The sequence below is a fragment of the Spermophilus citellus genome (genome assembly GCF_964194105.1).
Source record: "Spermophilus citellus genome assembly, chromosome: 7".
NCBI classification, from domain to species: domain Eukaryota; kingdom Metazoa; phylum Chordata; class Mammalia; order Rodentia; family Sciuridae; genus Spermophilus; species Spermophilus citellus.
Window position 1 is genome coordinate 158709263 of NC_138188.1, and position 12049 is coordinate 158721311.

Sequence of the window (12049 nt, forward strand, 5' to 3'; positions counted from 1 at the left end):
CCCCCTTCAAGGACATGCCCCCAGTGACCTCCTTACCTGGCACTAGCTCCACCTCCTAAGGGTCCTTCCACATCCCAATAGCCTCTCAGGCTGGCTACCAAGCCTTTAATGGGTGGGCTTCCGGGGACCAAAATCACAGGAGGGCCTTCCAGACTTTTTAAAATTTTATGTCGTACATTTTCTCCACCTTCCCTTTTGTGGTTTTGGGGTTTTGTATTGTATTTAGAAAGACCTTCTATACTCAAAAAGTTATTTAAAAATTCTTATGTATTTTCTTCTCATATTTATAAGGTTTGATTTCTCACTTCAAAATCTTTTATTCATCAATGATTAATTTTGGTGTAAAATTCGACTGTATTTTTAATCCAGGTGGCTCTTCAATTGTACCAGCATCATTCATACTAAGTCACTGGTTTTCTTCCCATTTAAAATGTGCTTGTTTGCTAAAAATTATTCCCATGCATGTAGCTCTGGACTCAGTCTCTCGTGTGTGTTTGTGCACTTACGTTGCACTCTTCATTGTTGTAGCTTTCTAATGTGTTTTATCACATGGCACACTAGTAGCCCCTTGTAACTGTCAGGATTTTCTCAGTCTTGGTAATGACAAATTATTTTATCTAAACTGTGGTATTAATTTAAGTTAAAAATACCATTTGAATATTTTATCCCTTAAACACACACACACACAACTTGAGAATGGATTTTAATTTTTATATTATTAAGCCTTCTTATCCTCAAATAAATTGTGAACATTCTAATAGCATTTTAAACATCTTATTTATATAGATCTTTCATATTTCATGGTGAATAAAATCTGAGCTGGAAAAGGAGAGACCATCTGGAGTGGGCATCAAGCTTTGGTCCTCTTGTCCCGAGGAAGTCACGGGCTGTTCTCTGCATGACGCTCTCTGAAGGGCTGATGACCCGGTATGAGTGCTTATCTGTTTAATTTTGTCTCCCTGCCAAGCTGCAAGCTCCCTGAGGACAAATATGACTCGTGCTCTTCGCCGTGGTCTGAGTACCTGGCCTTGGGCTGGACACACACTAAGGACTCACAACTGTGTTCCGGATTGAGAGAATGAGTGCTGTGGATGATGAAGGCAGGCTCTGCCTTTGCCACTTAGCTCTGTAGCCTTGACAAGCGTCAGGCTCATCACCCATAAAATGGGCTGTTGTAAGAAACAATCTTTATGAGCTCTTCTCTCCTCCTTTATTCTCATTCTCTACCAGGTAGTCCAGACCAATCTCACTGTTAAAGCTGTAGAGCACGAGTGGCAGATGAGCCAAAAAGAGAATAAAAGAGAAAAATTTCAGTCCATTGATCTGGGATTCTTCCAGACAGGGTTCAGCGGCTGCTTCTTTCCTACCCCATGCTTTGTCAGGTTAGTTGTTTCTGTTTGGTCTTCCTTCTGGCCTTCAGTCCTGCAGGGGGTGCCAATCACATGATCTTGGTCCCCCAGCACGGATCACAGTATCAAACACAGTGCAGCACTTATCAAATGCACGTGGAGTGAGTAGTTCTGCACTTTGCTGCAGGAAACCTGTAACTCGATTTGCAAAAGGCTGCACAGGTTCTGGTCTGGAGAGGTGGCAGCTGCTTCCACGAGAGCAGCATCACGCCGTCGGAGCCAGCTTACGGGAGGAGAGCTCTGGATTGGCTAGGAGAGACCTCTGGCTTTGGTTCCGTTTCCTTGCCCATTGATGGAACATCCTTCTTGGAAAAACAACCCTCTGGCTGGCACATCATGCCTACTTTTCTCTCTCCAGAGCAAACTGTGCCAGTCCCTCTGGCTCTCTGAGATCAGAACATGGGCTAAACTCTAACAGGGATGTCATGGGTGTGGTGAAAGCATTCTACGGTAATATATCTTTGGACTTCAATGGCTTAAGAATTTAGCAAATTGCAACAAAGCTGTCGTTCCTTCTAAGCTTGCCTCCTTCAAGAGAGGCGGTCCACTCCTGCTGTCTGAGCTATGGATTGCCAGGGAGCTCCGATCAACAGCCCAGACGAGGCTGGAGGTGCAGCTCTATCTTTTGTAATATGAAACAGAAAACAAGTCTGAAGAGGCAAGTGGGAGAAGGTGTCGTCAGAAGAAGACCCTAAGAGCTGTTCAAGTCCTTTGGGAAGGAAAGAGGTAAAGAGATCTGTCGTAGGCACTCTGGGACTCATGAGAGTTCTTATATTCTAAAGCTTAAGGTTTTAGTCCAGTAGGTGAAGAACTATAGGGACACAGGCTCTATGTTTTCCGATTACCAATGGTGGATTACAGAAAGTTTGGAAAGGAAAAGGCCAAAGAAGATAAATATCACCCGTAATTGTACCACCCAGAGATAAATGCTACCCTTTTATCTTAATTATTTAAAATCTTTGTTATAGACCTGAAGTGATACAAAGTGCAGTATTTTATAACTTCCTTTTGTCACCTAACAGACGGAACGTTTTTCTCATGTTGTAAAGAAAGCAATCTTCAGCATGTGTTCTATTTCCATAAATTGACGTGTTGTATTTTTAAATTGAATCTCCATCACTGGACATTTAGGTTATTTCCAAGGTTTCACTACAGGTGACCTTGACAGGAGTCACACAGCGTGTGGAGGTTAGGCCCAGGGAATATACTAGGTGAACAACTGTTTAAATGAAAGATGCTCAGCCTGAGCGAGACAACATTCCGGTATGAAAATCAGAGCTTCTTCAAACATTTGAAGGTTGTTGTTTGGAAGAGGATAAGATTTGATGTGTGCAGTCTCGAGTGGGGAAGATTTAGAATCAGAAGGTAAAAACGTGTGGGAAGATGGACTCATGGTAAGATGAATTTTCTGTAGTTATGAGCAACTGAAGAAGGTCTGGGCATCTTCAGGAAGTAGTGAGTTACCTGCTAGTGAGGAGGCTCAGGCATGGGCCAAAAAGTCCCTGGGGTTATCACAATGCATCGAATACATAGAAGGACTGTGTGTTCCCAAAACATGGAAGAAGGTAGACTATTTATTTACTTGCTTATGGAAGAAGAAGGAGTCTTGAAAAAGCTTTTAAAGTTAAAATTTGAATTTAATCCTCTTACTATTTATATCAGGACCCAATGTTTATGCAATGATTTATAGTTCACAAAGAATTATAAAGGAGCCCCCTTTAAAAATAAGGGAACAGGCACAGTGGTGTACACCTGTAATCCCATCAATTTGGGAGGCTGAGGCAGGAGGATGGTAAGTTCTAGGCCAGCCTGGGCAAATTAACTAGACACTGTCTCTAAATAAAAAATAAAAAGAGCTGGGGATTTAGCTCAGGAGTAGAGTACCCCTGGGTTAAGTCCTCAGAACATAAAGGAAAAAAAATTGGAAGGAAACAGTTTCAAAGGTTTCTAAACCTAGGTGGTTAAGACTAGGCTGGATCTCTGCCTTCTCTGATCCTACAACCATCCCCCACCCAGCTGTTATTTATTATCATCAAAATCACCAGTCCTTTCTAGAAAATCCAGACTCATGGAATGTTGCTTGTGCCCTGCAAGAAAATAGAATGTCTTCAATGACCAACGTGAACAAAATGTCACTCTACAGTCACAGGGAAGGTTTCCTGTGTGGACATTCTATTCTGTTCTGTCCCAGCCGCAATTTCATGAGTAGGATTTTTGACAGGTAAGGGTGGGCTCCTCCCAGCTCCAACACCTATGTGAGATTCTGTGATGTTTCCAGGGCCTTCTGCTCTGAGCAGGGACTTCTTCCCTTGTGGTCTGAGAGCCTTGAATGACCACCTCCCAAGATGGTCCTCTGTGTTACCTATGTCTCCTGCTCTGTTGGCTCAGAACCGGGCTGTGAGCCTCCTGTCTACCTGTTCACGGGAATTTATTCCAGTGGCCCCCACCCCCCAGCAGAAAGACAACCTCACCTAGTGCTCCACTAAGCCTGGACCCTCTGCCGGGGTAGACAACTCTCCCCCTGAAGTCCCCTCCCTATCTGCAGGAAGCCGGCCTTCGCCAGGAAGGAGAAGGAGGCCGGAAGCAGATGGCCACCCCCTTCTGACCTGTGGTGAAGTGAATTCCTCTTGTTTTTAACCATTTTCTGGTTTTGGCTGCTTGCCTACTGCATCCAGCTCTTGTTGTTCTGCAAGTCTAGGGTGAGTCCATTCCTTAAGAAGCATTTATTTGGTGCCTACTCTACATCAGGCACTGGGCTAAGCACCGACGGCAAGAAACCCAAGGGAGGGAAGATGAGGCCTAGAGGAGCTTCCTTGTTTGCAGGCAGATGGAAAAGGAACCCACAATAAAACCCAGGGAGAGAAGAGCTTCAACCCGGAACGAGTTCTCCAGGGGAAGAGCAGCAGACAGGAGAGAGCAGTGGCGTTCCCAGTGCATACATGGAGGGATCCTCAGAGGGAAGGCCAAGCCATCAGATGACAAGGGACAAGGGTGACAGACAAGTATAAACGTTACACCCAAAGCAGTGAGAGGTCCTTGAAGCGTCTCAGCATGCAAAACTGTCAAAGTTTTAGAGATAATCAGTCCCCTACCTCCTTGAGGAGCAGGGCAAAAGATGAAGGAGTCAGGGAGGCTGGGAGAAGGCTCGTACTTTTTATTTTTTATTCTTCCATGTTCCGTTTGGATTTTCAAACCATGTACTTGAAAAATTTTTTTAACCTTAAAAGTAAGCAGTCATTAGCTGAGAAATAGTATTAGTGGCTCCTTCTATCTTACTCTTTTAAACTTTCTCATATATTAAGAAGGGAATGTAATAAATGGTTTTGGCTTTTAAAAGTCTGGAAGTCAGTCAGGCATGGGAATGAACAGATGTGTTTGCTGTCCTTCGTGAATAGACATTTTGCCATTTGACCCTGCCCCCAGGTCTCTAACAGTGTGTGCCCATAGAAGGCCATTGTTTTTGCCTTCTATTCTTGGGATGTAGAACTTAACGCACTGAGCCACTCCAAGGTCCTGTCTAGGCCTCCGTACAGTGAGAATGACCAATTCTATAGTTTTTAAAACTGGATATTAGTTGGGACAATCTGCAGACTGTGTAGGGACATTTTGGTTTGAGAAACAAACCATAATCAAAACAGAACTCTCCAGCAACATGGAATCACTAAATTACCTGTACCTCTTCAGTGGAACTTTTTTCTTCTGGCTTTGTTGACTACAACAATCTCCTCTGGCACTAGATAAATTTCATTTGAGTTAAGTGCAGGAAAAAAAAAATCCCTGCTTCTATACAAAACACTGGACAGTTTCCTGTAAAGTTTTGTGGTTGTGAAAAACCTCTAAACGTTGAAGGAAAATAGAAAACAAAAAAATAGCAGGAGCTCATGTTTCACTTAAAAATACAAAATAGGGCCAGGAGTGTAGCTTAGCAGTACATGCTTAGCATACATGAGGCCCTGGGTTCAATCCCCAGCACACAATGAAAAACACAAACCAACCAACAAAAATCTCAAACATACACATACACACACACACACACACACACACACTTATAACACAAAACAGTACTTACAATATGCCAGATGTGGTTATTGTGAGACAAAGATGAGGATCCTAGCCCTTGAAAGCATTTATAATTTAGAAAGAGGCAGGAAAATACAAAGTAACAGAGTGAGAGCATTGCTATTGCCACATAAATGTATTTTGAATTCAACCCAAGCAAAAATAGGAAAAAGTTAAAGACAGTAGCAGTAACGTGCATGCCAATAAACTGTGGGAATTTTAAACGATGTCCACCACATTCTCAGATTAAAAAGCAAACACTCTCAAGAACGATTGAGCTAATGAGCCAAAGGAAGTGATTTTTGTAGAAGTCTACCTTCTGCCTGATTTAAATTTTTATTTTATTTGTTCTTTTTAGACATACATGACAGTAGAATACATTTTGGCACATTATACATACATGGAGTATAAGTTATTCTAATTAGGATCCAGTTCTTGAGGTTGTACATGGTCGTATATTCAAATACAAGGCTAGGAAAGTGAGGTTTGATTAACTTTACTGTCCTTCCAATTCCCCTTCCCCATCCCTTCCCTTCATTTCCTTTTGTCTAATCCAGTGGACTTCTATTCTTTGCTACCCCACCCTTCCTTAAGTGTGTTAGCAACTGCATATCAGAGAGAATATTTGGCCTTTGTTTTTTGGGGACTGGCTTTTTTCATATAGCATGAAAGTCTCCAGTTCTATTCATTTACCAGCAAATGCCATGACTTCATTCTTCTTTATGGCTGAGTAATATTTCCAAAAAAATATATATATCTATCTATCTCACATTTTCTTTATCCATTCTTTCATTGAAGGGCACCCAGATTGGTTCCATAGCTTGACCATTGTGAACTGAGCTTCTATAAACCTTGACATGGCTATGTCACTGTAGTATACTGATTTTAAGTCCTTTGGGTATAGACCAAGGAGTGGGATAACTCAGTCAAATGGTGGTTCCATTTCAAGTTTTCTAAGGAATCTCCATACTGCTTTCCAGATTGGTGCACCAATTTGCAGTCCCACCAGCAATGTTTGAGTGTGCCTTCCCCCCCCACATCCTCGCCAATACTTACTGTTGTCTGTATTCTTGATAGCTGCCATTCTGACTGGGGTGAGATAAAATCTTAAAGTAGTTTTGACTTGCATTTCTCTAATTACTAGAGATGTTAAAAATTTTAAAACATATTTGTTGAGTCAATGTATATCTTCTTTTAAGAAGTGTCTGTTCAGCTCCTTAGCTCATTTATTGAGTGGATTATTATTGTGAGTTCTGTTATAGCCTGGAGAGACCCAGAATAGCCAAAGCAATCCTTACCAACAAGAGTGAAGCAAGAGGCATCACAATATCAGAACTTAAACTATACTACAAAGCTATAGTAACAAAAAAATGGCATGGTATTGGCACCAAAATAGACATGTAGACCAATGGTACAGAATAGGAGACACACAGACAAACCCATGTAAATACAGTTATCTCACACTAGACAAAGGTGCCAAAAACATACATTAAAGAGAAGATAGCCTCTTGAACAAATGTTGCTGGGAGAACTGGGAGTCCATATGCAGCAAAATGAAATTAAACCCCTATCTCTCACCATGCACAAGACTCAACTCAAAGTGGATCAAGGACCTGGGAATTAGATCAGAGACCCTGTGCCTAATAGAGGAAAAAGTAGGCCCAAATCTTCATCATGTCAGATTAGACCCCGACTTCCTTAACAAGACTCTTAAAGTGTAAGATATAAAATCAAGAAGTAATAAACGGGATGGACTCAAACTAAAAAGCTTCTTCTCAGGAAATGAAACAATCAATGGTGTTCAGTTTTTTGAGTTCTTTGTATAACCTGGAGATTAATGCTGTAGCTGAGGTGCAGGTGGTAAAGATTTTCTCCCATTCTGTAGTCTCTCTGTTGACATATTTTTAAAATTTTAATTTGTTCTGTTCATATTCTTGATTCTTTCCTTGGCAGTAAAGAAGATTTTTAGTTTGATACCATCCCATTTATTGATTCTTGATTTTACTGCTCATACTTTAGGAGTTTTATCCAGGAAGTTAGTTCCTACACTGACATGATGGAGAATTGAGCCTACTTTTTCTTCTAGTAATTACAGGGTCTCTGATCTCATGCTAAGGCCCTTAGAGCTGAGTTTTGTGCATTCTATTACATGTGGGTCTCCAGTTTTCCTTTCACTATTTGTTGAAGAGGCTATCTTTTCTCCAATGGCTCTTTGTCTAAGTATGACATAAAGTATTTGTCTTCTATTCTGTTCCATTGCTCTTCATGTCTGTGCCAATACCATGCTGTTTTTGTTACAATAACTTTGTCATATAATTTAAGGTGTGGTATTGTGATTCCTCCTGCATAACTTTTCTTACTAAGGATTGCTTTGACTATTCTAGGCCTCTTATTTTTCCAAATGAATTTCATGATTGCTTTTTCTCTTTCTACAAAGAATGCCTTTAGAATTTTAATAGGAAATGCATTAAATCTATATAGTGCTTTTGGTAATATGGACATTTTGACAATATTAATTCTGCCTTCCAAGAACATGGGAGATCTTTCCATTTTCTGAGTCTTCCTCAATTTCTTTCATTAGAGTTATGTAGTTTTTATATAGAGGTCTTTTCCTCTTTTGTTAGATTGATTCCCAAATATTTTTTTTGAGGCTATTGTAAAGGGGATAGTTTTCCTGATTTCTCTTTCAGCTGTGTCATAGGAATGCAATTGATTTACTGGTGTTTATTTTATACCCTAATATTTTGCTGAATTTGTTTATGAATTCTAGAAGCTTTCTGATAGAGTTGAGTCTTCTTAGTAGAGAATCATGTTGTCAGCAAATAGGGATAGTTTGAGCTCTTCTTTTCCTATTTGTATCCCTTTAATTTCTGCCTTTTGTGTAATTGCTCTGGCTAGGGTTTCAAGGCCCATGTTTAATAGGACTGTCCTACCTAACTTTCAATTTGATGTACTTGTTTTTCATAATTTCATTAAGGCATTTCCCTCAACCTGGTAACTTTCAGGAAACCATTATATATGTATGAATCAATATATGTAAAGGTGAACTTCTTTTCAAGGCTTACCAAAATGTTGCAACATATAGTTTCAAGATATTATGAAATGGTGTGAAACACACCTTAACAATTTTTTTTTTTAAAGAGAGAGAGAGAGTGAGAGAGAGGGGGACAGAGAGAGAGAGAGAGAGAGAGAATTTTTAATGCTTATTTATTTTTTCTTAGTTCTCGGCGGACACAACATCTTTGTTGGTATGTGGTGCTGAGGATCGAACCCGGGCCGCACGCATGCCAGGCGAGCGCGCTACCGCTTGAGCCACATCCCCAGCCCCCACACCTTAACAATTTTATATTTTCTCTTCAGGCTTTATCTTACTATCACAGGAAAAGAAATGTTAATAATAATTTATGAAATGTTAGTGAACATGCTTACATGATAGGAAAGTAATGCACGTTGTCCTTATTTAAAAAAAATGGACCATATCTTGGCATAAAAAGACTTCATAAGCAACCTCAAGATGCTGAGAGATGTGGGCAGAGTGCTTTGTTCAGATGTATGGTTAAGAGGTAGGGAGGTGGGCTGGGGCTGGGGTGCCTGCCTTGTATGTGTGAGGCACTGGGTTCAATCCTCAGCACCAATAAAAATAAGTAAATAAAGATGTTGTGTCCATTTACAACCAAAAAAAAAAAAAAAAAAAAGAGGTAGGGAGACTGAGATCAGGGAAGAGGTCTGGGCCAGACTGACTTGGAATAGAGCTGCCACAGACGAGTTTGACTGGGGTGATGGATACACCACATTGGTGTCCGTATGCTGATCTAATAGCATATGGCTCCCCCACTTTTCCTTTTTATTTTTGGCAGTAAAATTTTTAAAAAATCAATAAAAATATGATACTGTTGCCTGCATCTCCAAGAGGGCATCAGATATACACAAGGCAGACACAAATACCTAATTAACACGTTTTAAGGACATTAAATGAGGCTGGAGGTGTATCTTGGCAGTGGAGCATATGCTCAGCATTCAAGAGGTTCTGAACTCAATTCCCAGCACCTCCTAAAAAGAAACTGAATGGTCAAAGAAACGCTAATTAAACAAGAGAGTACAGTAAGATGAAGGAAAAAGTTATTCTTACATACTACTTTCAGGAATGAAAATTGGCAAAATCATTTCTGAGGAATATTTTGGCAATATAAATTAAAAGCTTTTAAAGGATACAGGCCTTTATTCACAGGAAATAACTGGACAGGTGTGCAAATATATATATACAGAGCATGTTTACACCACTTTGTCCTAACAACAAAAATGGAAAACTTCATTTGAAAATAGAGAATTGATTAAATGAATTGTCTCATTCAATGGATAGAAGACTAGTAGCTGTTAAAATTATCTAAATTCCAATCAACTGAAATGGAAATGTGTTTATATCATAACTGTAAGTAAAAAAAAGAAAAAAAAACACACCTGTGTTGTGTGTGAGTAAACTCATGTCTCCCTGAGAAGCCTGGAAGGACATACACTAATATAGAATTGTAATAAGGTGTTTTCCTGAGTAATCTCTATGAGTAAGCTTTACCTCTTTACTTTTTTCCATATTATAAAATTGTCTGTAATGACCATACGTTACTTTTGTGTGTGCGCGTTCAGACCTCAGGTGTAGAGAATGAACGTCTGTGTTCATAGCATACTATCACTGTCAGTTTCTATAAGAATCCTCTCATTTTAATTAATTTTGTTTCATTTTAAACTGCTATTTATACATAAATTACTTTAAAAACCAGAAGTCTATAAGAATGGCAGTAGCATCTGATTCTTGGCCATACCACCATGCAGGGATTAATGGTAAATTGTTCACCTTCTTACCTGGTGTGAGGGGCACAGATACATGTATTAGTTTGTCTTTGGAATACATGGTTTATAACTCCCAGCGGGATTCCAACCACTGAGCTTTAGGGGTTAACACAGTCTATCACCAAGAGTGGTTTTGAGGGGTGGGGACCTATCAAATGAAACCATTGTCTTGGTGTGAATCTGTTTTCTTTGGTACCCTAATGACATACCAAAATGATGTGTGGCTTAAACAGTAGAAATTGTCTCAAAATTTTGGAAGTTATAAGTCCAAGATCAAGGTGTAAGCAAGGTTGGTATTCTCTCATGGGTGTAAGCGGGAATGTTTCATGCCTCTCTGTCGGCATCTAGTAGCTTTAGATGTTCCTTGGTTTGTAGATGGCTATTTTGTCCCTGTGTCTTCACATGATCTTCCCTGTGTACATGTGTCTCTATGCCTAAATTTCTCCTTGTTATAAAGACACTAGTTACTGTGAATTAGGGCCCATATAGAGACCTCACTTTAACTCAATTACTTCTATAAAGATCTTACTTCCATAAAATCTCTCATCATCATCGTGATATGGTGGAAAGAACAAGGGCTTTGCATTATACTTGGACTTAAATTTTGACTTTACCACTTCCTGGTGGTATGACCTTGGGAATGTCATTTAACTATTCATGATTTGTTTTCTCATCTGTATATTGGAATGTAATGCTGCTGAGAGGAGTAGAGACACTGGAGAATGACCTGGGAGAAGGATACGATTTGGGTTTTTGCTTTTCCAGGTTAGCATCTGTGAACAGATAAATCTTGGTGAATCTGATGACAGCAAGGATTTAATCATTAAATTGGTATTTGTTCCAAAATTCCTATATGTATTCTGTTGTTGGGCTGGCCACAATTTACAGGTTACTTTTAGGTAAAGCCTATATGAAACCATTTAAATGCATTCCAACCAGCACATGATAGTTCCCTGATCAACTCTGGGTGAGGATCCCATGCTGGGGGAAAAGAGGTGCAACTCTGTAGATATGAAGACCAGCAGTGTCTTCTACTCCTGAATCTTCATAATCTCAAGCTTTTGCATCACCCTGATAATTTCTGAGAGTGTCATATTCTGCCCAGGCTGCGATTAAGCAAGTTTCCTTCATTATTGGTATAAAAATTTGTCTCCCATTTAATGTACAGAAGTGAAGCCATGGCCACCGAGGCAGGGAGCTCAAAGAGGGAAACCAGAGGAGGGAGGAAGGAGCTGGTTGTATAGGTGGAAGTTGGAGCTTGGGAGAAACAGGTAGCAACCTCTCCTTTGAATGGGGACACCCTGGGCCACTTCCTCTTCCTCCAAAACAATTAAATTGAATGTGGACTTTAATTACATTAGCAGGGCAATTTTGAAAATGTCAGCAATCTGAAAGTACTTTTGTCCGGCATGGCAATTTTTTGAAATCATGAAGAATCGAGTCTAAACCAGGTTCAGTCTGATTTCTTTCCCGGCCTGCGCTATTTTGAATGGTTGCCTTAGTGTATCAGTGTTCTAATAATGTAGGGAGGAAATTTTGTGGAAAGTCATTTAAAACAAGCGTCTATCTTGAACAACACCAGAGACAAATATTTTGGTTCTTTTAAACACCTAAGAGTTTATAAGATTATATCTGTTGCATTTGTATTTGTGAACGTCTGAAGGTTAAAAAAAAAACTGATATGGACACAAATAAAAGATGGCCAAACCAAGCTAGGAAATCCAAAGATTAGTGCC

General features: G+C 39.9%; 1 protein-coding gene across 2 annotated transcripts in view; it reads left to right on the plus strand.

The window, feature by feature from the left end:
- Positions 1-1819: 1819 nt before the first annotated feature.
- The window catches only part of DYRK1A (dual specificity tyrosine phosphorylation regulated kinase 1A), a 150325-nt gene continuing 140095 nt past the window's right edge, over positions 1820-12049 (plus strand). The window contains exon 1 of one of the 2 annotated variants that reach the window (XM_081300658.1): positions 1820-2135. The gene's annotated coding sequence lies outside the window, so the exon portion shown is untranslated. Of the gene's footprint in view, positions 2136-2170; positions 2804-12049 lie in introns of those variants that run through there. The other variant, XM_081300659.1, reaches the window with a different exon arrangement.